Source organism: Callithrix jacchus, chromosome 1 (genome assembly GCF_049354715.1).
Source record: "Callithrix jacchus isolate 240 chromosome 1, calJac240_pri, whole genome shotgun sequence".
Lineage (NCBI taxonomy): Eukaryota > Metazoa > Chordata > Mammalia > Primates > Cebidae > Callithrix > Callithrix jacchus.
This window is the reverse complement of record NC_133502.1, coordinates 217094386-217101019: the sequence shown is the minus strand read 5'-3', so window position 1 is coordinate 217101019 and position 6634 is coordinate 217094386.

Below are 6634 nucleotides of genomic sequence, written 5' to 3'. Positions count from 1 at the left end.
GAGGTGGATCCCAGGAGCCAGCCCATGAATGCCCCATGCCCACCCCTCCCTGGGCTCCTCTCGGTGCCCTGACCCTGTCCAGAGCAGCCAGGCCACTTACCCACAGGGCTGCAGCCTCTGCCCAGTGATGCCCTGGGCTCCTCCCCACTCCCTGACCTTGCCCTCAGCCCCTCACTCGCAGACCCGCAGGGCTGCAGCCTCTGCTCAGCACTCCCTGCAGCTCACACCTTCCTACTCCCACTTCCCGAGAAGCAGCTAGGGACACCCCTAAGAAAAAAAGGTTGGATGATGCTTCTCACATTCCTCCAATACATCCCAAGCTCCTCCCCACCCACGAGGTCCCACTCTCCAGCTCTTCTAGCTGGCTGTCCTCAGTGTGCTCATGCGTGGGAGCACCTGGCTCCCTTCCTGCTTCTCACCTCTGCAGACGTGGCCCCGGCTGGCCTCTGCCTGAACACCTCCTGTGCTCCTCACCCCCAATCTGTGTAGCTCTCTGCTCCCACAGCCCTCTGCAGGGAGCCCTTCCCCCTCAACTGTGCTGGAGAAGGTGCCACTGTCCCCCGAAGCAGGCTTGTCTCTGCCTTTACTCTGTTGCCTCACCTTGTTGGGACCACCTACCTGACCTGTGCACCCCGGGAAGCAGGAAATGTGCCCCAATTCATCCAGTGTCACACGGGCCCCAGTGCAGCCTGGATCCAGGGATGGACCCTCCTAAGGCTGGGTCCTGTGTGACCACCCAGGCCGCGTGCCCCTGAAGCCGACCTGCTCTGTAGTTGTTGCTTGTCTTCTCATTTATTTTCTCTTTCTCTTTTCCTGTGGAAAATCAGTGTCTCAGCACCTGCCGCAGCCTCTGGCCCGGGCAGGCCTTCCCATGCGTTTGTGGAGTAAGTGAAGGAAGCCGGGAAGCTCTGTCGTTGGTGCTGGAACTGAACGGAGGACAAGACCCCGAGGCTTGGAGGCGCTTAAGCCTCGGGTGGAAGTGGGAGGACTTGGGAGGCAGTGGGGCCTCCCGTTTCCTGCAGGTACCTCCAGGCTCCCAGCCCCAGCTGTCTTGAGACCACGGGCCTGAGGAGGCGGGAGACGGAGGGGGAGATTCTGGGTGGGGGCAGGGGGAAGGGCAGGGAAGAATGTTAAAGTAATAAAAACCCCTTCTACATTTGCGGCTGTAAAACTTTATAGAGATTTCTCAACACATGACAGGAATAACAACCAGGCCTTCTTTTCAGTGATTGCCAAAGGCACAACACCCGTGAGGCCTTTTGCAAGTAGGATAATCCCTGGGCGTCCGGCCCCGGGCAGGGGGCCCAAGGAGAAGGAGCTCAGTGTCCAGGCCGGCCTGGGAACCCGGCGCCCACCCCACCTTCGCCTGGGCCAGGGGACAAGGCCAGGCTGCCAGCTGGTAGGTAGGAGCACAGCAACCTCCAGCGGCAGGAGGAAATTTCTCTGCCGATTCTAGAACTTTCTCTTTCCCTGGCGGGTGACCTGGGGGTGGATCCAAGATGATCTCATGCCTCATTTTGGATTCGTCTCTGCCGCCCCTTGGCTGTGGGAGTTGGCAAGCCCCCTCCCAGATCTGGGGCTAGGCCCTCTGAGTTGTTTAAGGAGGGACGGTACTGTGTCATTTAGCTCAGCGTAAGGAGCTTGTCACGGACCGAGGGCTGGTGCCTGTACCCTGCCCTGGAGGAACCTCCAGGAACAGGGTTCCCTCCCCAACCCCGGGATGTGCCTACCAGGACGTTTTCAGGCTGAGGTCTGAAGCTTCATGTCTCACGACCAACCACATAGAACCCGAGAGAAACTGACAATGTGTCAGAAGCCTCTGCAGACAACCCCCACTGGCCGCATGCTGTGTGCACCAGCCTCTCCTACCTGCTTCTGCCTCGGCTGCACGTGACCCAAGCCTCAGCCGCGAGACTCTCTGTGTCCTCAGCTGGGAGCCCACGGGTGGTGTCTCCAGGACTGAGCCTCGGGCCGCATGCAGGGCAGGCTGAAGGGGTAGAGTCCAGGTGCACACGCAGGGCTCTGGCTTCCCAGACAGTCCTGGAGGGCTCTGAGCAGCTGGGGGAGGAGGACTTTAGCAGAGTCTGGCTGGGAGGTGAGGGGCTGGCGGCAGGGGTTACCCCCGTTTAGCTGGGCTCTCTGATGGGCAGTGGGGTGCCAGGGTCCGGAGCGCTGGAGGCGGACTTTGAGTCATAGTTACAGGGGAGCAGTGAGTGGTCAGGAGGGGCTGAAGCAGCCCGGCCAGGCTGGAGCATGAGCACCGCAGGCCACAGGCTGGGAGCCGGTGGGGACCAGTCGGGGATGGGCCCTGCAGGAGGTCAGGCCGGAGGAGGCAGGGTAGGGCCAGGCCAGAGGACGATGCTCCCTCCTCTCCTCCTCCATCCCACCTTCCCCTCCCTGTGGCCTCCCAAATTAGACTACTTTCTTAGAATTTCTCTAGTTAACAGGCTCGCTTCGGAAGGGCGCAAATGAGTGTCTCACCTCGCTCTTTTGCCCCACTTCCATTTTCAGCTCCCAAGATGTCACAGGTGGTCTCTGCCTGGCTGCCTGGCTCAGCAGATGATCATTGGTGCCGATACCCACGTGTGAGCACCAGAGACTGGCTTCGCCTCCACACCCGCCGCAGTGCCCTCTGCACCCGGCAGCCATCTGCGGCTCCCAGGGGTCTGGGCCGAAACTTACAGGCTGGGGGCTTGGGCGGGTCAGGGATCAGGGACCTCCAGACTCCATGCCAGGCTGCTTCCAAGCCAGTACACAGGCCAGGCCCTGACCCTCTGCCAGGGGTTCAGTGTATGTTTGTGTGTGTTTATGTATGTATGTGTGTGGGGTATATGTCTGTGTGTATGTATGTGAAAATATGTGTGCATAAAGTGTGTACATAATGTTAATGTGTTTGTGAGTGCATGTTTGTGTGTATATATATATGTGTGAGTGCACATGTCTATTTGTGTGAGGCTGTGAGAGCATGTGTGAATACATGTCATATATGTGTGTGCTTGAGTGTAGTGTGCTAGTGTACACATGTATATATTTATGTGTGTATGTATGTTTGTGCATGTATGCCTGTCAGCGTATCTATTGTGTGTGTGCATGGGTGTGTGTGTGCATGTGTGCACATGTGCACGTGTAGACATGTGTGTTCCTGCTACACATGACGGAGCCACACAGGGCAGTTTCACTGGGACGCAGAGCCAAGGCAGTTTCCTCACCGGCCCGCCTTCCCTGGGGAATCTTCGCTCTAGCAGGACCGTAGCCTGTCAGTGTCCCTGGCTGACAATGGCTGGGTTAGCTCGGGTGGTGATCTGTGTCTGTGTCACAGAGGAGTTTGAGAATGGGGCTGGAGCAGTGAGTTCAGGTTTCTCTTCCTGGATTCGTGGCTCAGTCCCCCTCAGCAAAGCTGTGGCCTTCGCAGGGAGAACCTGCCCCTGAACAGGACCCCTGAGGTGGGAGTGTTGACAGCCAACCAACCTGGTGGCCGCTCTTCAGACCCGAGGGTCCTGGTTGTCCCCTCACCTCAGCAGGGTGCTGTACACTGTCTTCTCTCTGGCCTGCCTGGGCCAGGTGTCCCATCTGGCCTGAGGTCCAGCCCAGCTCCTGCCATTACTGGAGGAGTTTACAAATGGCACCCCTGTCCCGTCCCACTCAGTGTGGTTCAGGGTCGACCGCGTCACCTCTGGGGAAACGTCAGCTTGTTTCTAGCTCAAGAATCAGATCTGCATGATGGCCTCCTGAGCACCTCTAGGACACTGATTGTGCTTGGCTGCCCAGGCCTCCAGGCTGGCAAGACACCCCAGATACCTCCACAGGCAGGCACAACATCACACCAGCTCACTCTATTACACACAGCTCACCAGTTCACATGTTCGTGCAAGGTTACATAAAAATCACTTTTGGTTTTATTATACAGCACTTCTCAGGATGATTTGAATGTGAAATCGCTCATGCACAAATTATGGCAAAGTGGACTTGCCAGGATTTGCTGACACCTTCCCCCGCCAGCCCCGTGGATGTGATGTTGGTCTCTTGCCTCAGTTTCCAGAAAGACCCCGCTGGACCTAGCAGCAGAGAGGATGAGCGAGAGGCCCACAGAAAGGCAGGGAGGTCAACTAGAGGCTTCTTCAGTACAGAGGGCTGGGGCAGAGGACATCCACATCCACACCCCAGTGTGCACCGCAGTCTTTATTTCCCCTCCTCCCAGGGACGAGGAACAACTCCAAGATCAAGACCACCGGAGGCCTCACGTTCGCTGAGTGAGCTCTTCACACAGGGTTCAGTCCACAGGCATCATCTGGTGAATGGATGTTGGGTACTGTGTGAGTCCAGGAAAAGGGGAGGCCAAGGACCCTGAGCCTGATGCCCCTCATTTAGAGAAGACTCAGAACCTGATCAGATACTGGATCTAGGCATGAGGTCAGAGGGAATCTGTCCCCTACAGCAAAGCTAGCGCCGGAGGGCAAAAGTAAGAGCAGGGCAGGTTTGGGTTCAAATAAGGAAGACTGTGGGAGTTCCCTTTCTTGCTAAAAAGTAAATCATAAGTGTGCCCAAAACTCTTTGTGAAGCCCTATCCTACGTAGCTGTTAGACAGGTCATACTTACAGGCACGTAGTACACTCTGTGTCCTTGTACTTTAACCGAGATATCTGTGCTGGACGTGCTCACAGGCGTGTCCCAGCTCTCCATTGCCGTTACCTGCTTAGAAAAGTTTTAAGGTGTTAGCCAATCGGGTTTTAGTTTAGATGGTGAGGTCTGGCTCCAGCCAATAGAGATCAGACACAGCAGTAAGGATGACCCCAAGTGTGTAAGGGATAAATACGTCTGCTTTCCTTTGTTCACTGCACTCTCATGGCAAGGTGGCTGGTGATGGTGCCCTTCCTGCAGCCCAGGGAGTAAAAGTCGAGTAGCTAAAAGATCCTTTGTCTCGGTGCTGATTTTTCTTTGCGGCGCCAAGCATGTTTCCAACAAAGACCTTTTGGTTAAGAGGCATTTCCATGGTTGGTTCCATTGGAAGTGGCTGATTGGAGCTGTGGTTGCCTTGTCACACTCTGGTTCCTGTCACTATTTTCTTTTTCTGCTTGTTTGAGACAGGGTCTCAGTCTACTGCCCAGGCCAGAGTGCAGTGGTGTGATCACAGTTCACTGCAACCCCCTCCTCCAGGGCTCAAGCAGTCTTCCTCCCTCAGTCTCCTAAGTAGATGGGACTCCAGGTGCATGCCACCATGGCTGGCTAAGTTTTGGAAGGGTGGGGTATTTTTTTGCAGAGACAGGCTCTTCCTATGTTGCCCAGGCTGGTCTCCAACTCCTAGGCTCAAGAGATCCACTGCCTCAGCCTCCCAAAGTGCTGGGATTACAGGCATGAGGCACCCCGCCTAGCCTCTTAATTTTCTCTTTCTTTTTTTTTGAGACGGAGTTTCACTCTTGTTACCCAGGCTGGAGTGCAATGGCACGATCTCAGCTCACCGCAACCTCCGCCTCCTGGGTTCAGGCAATTCTCCTGCCTCAGCCTCCTGAGTAGCTGGGATTACAGGCACGCGCCACCATGCCCAGCTAATTTTTTGTATTTTTAGTAGAGACGGGGTTTCACCATGTTGACCAGGATGGTCTCGATCTCTTGACCTCGTGATCCACCCGCCTCGGCCTCCCAAAGTGCTGGGATTACAGGAGCCTCTTAATTTTCTTCGAATCCCTGGACACCTCTGACACACTGTGCATGTGCTTGTTTATGATTTGTGTCTGTCTTTTCTAACAAAGGGCATCTTTTTTTCACTACTGAAACCTCAATCATGCTGACTTCACTGCATATGTTGAAGGCCCTCAAAAATTGCCTTCTGAATAAACAGATGGATGGATGAGTGGGTGGATGGATGAAGGACGGATGAGTGTGACTGGGCTGGCTGGCTAGCTGAGTGGATGAAGCATGGATGAATGTGGTTGGATGGATGGATAGATAGGTGGATGAATGCATGGATGAAGGATGGATGAATGTGGATGGATGAATGGATGGATGGGTGGATGGATGGATGAAGGATGGATGGATGTGGATGGATGAATGGATGGATGGGTGGATGAATGTGGATGGTGAAGGATGGATGAATGAATGGATGGATGAAGGATGGATGAATGTGGATGGATGAATGGATGGGTGGATGAATGCATGGATGAAGGATGGATGAATGTGGTTGGATGGATGGATGGATGGGTGGATGGATGGATGGATGAAGGGTGGATGAATGCCTGGATGAAGGATGGATGGATGTAGATGGATGAATGGATGGATGGGTGGATGGATGGATGGATGAAGGATGGATGAATGGATGGATGGGTGGATGAATGCATGGATGAAGGATGGATAGATGTGGATGGATGGGTGGATGGATGGATGGATGGATGGATGAAGGATGGATGGATGTAGATGGATGAATGGATGGTTGGGTGGATGGATGGATGGATGAAGGATGGATGAATGGATGGATGGGTGGATGAATGCATGGATGAAGGATGGATAGATGTGGATGGATGGGTGGATGGATGGATGGATGGATGGATGAAGGATGGATGAATATGGATGGATGAATGGATGGATGGATGAATGGATGGATGAAGGATGGATGAATGTGGTTGGTTGGATGGATAGATGA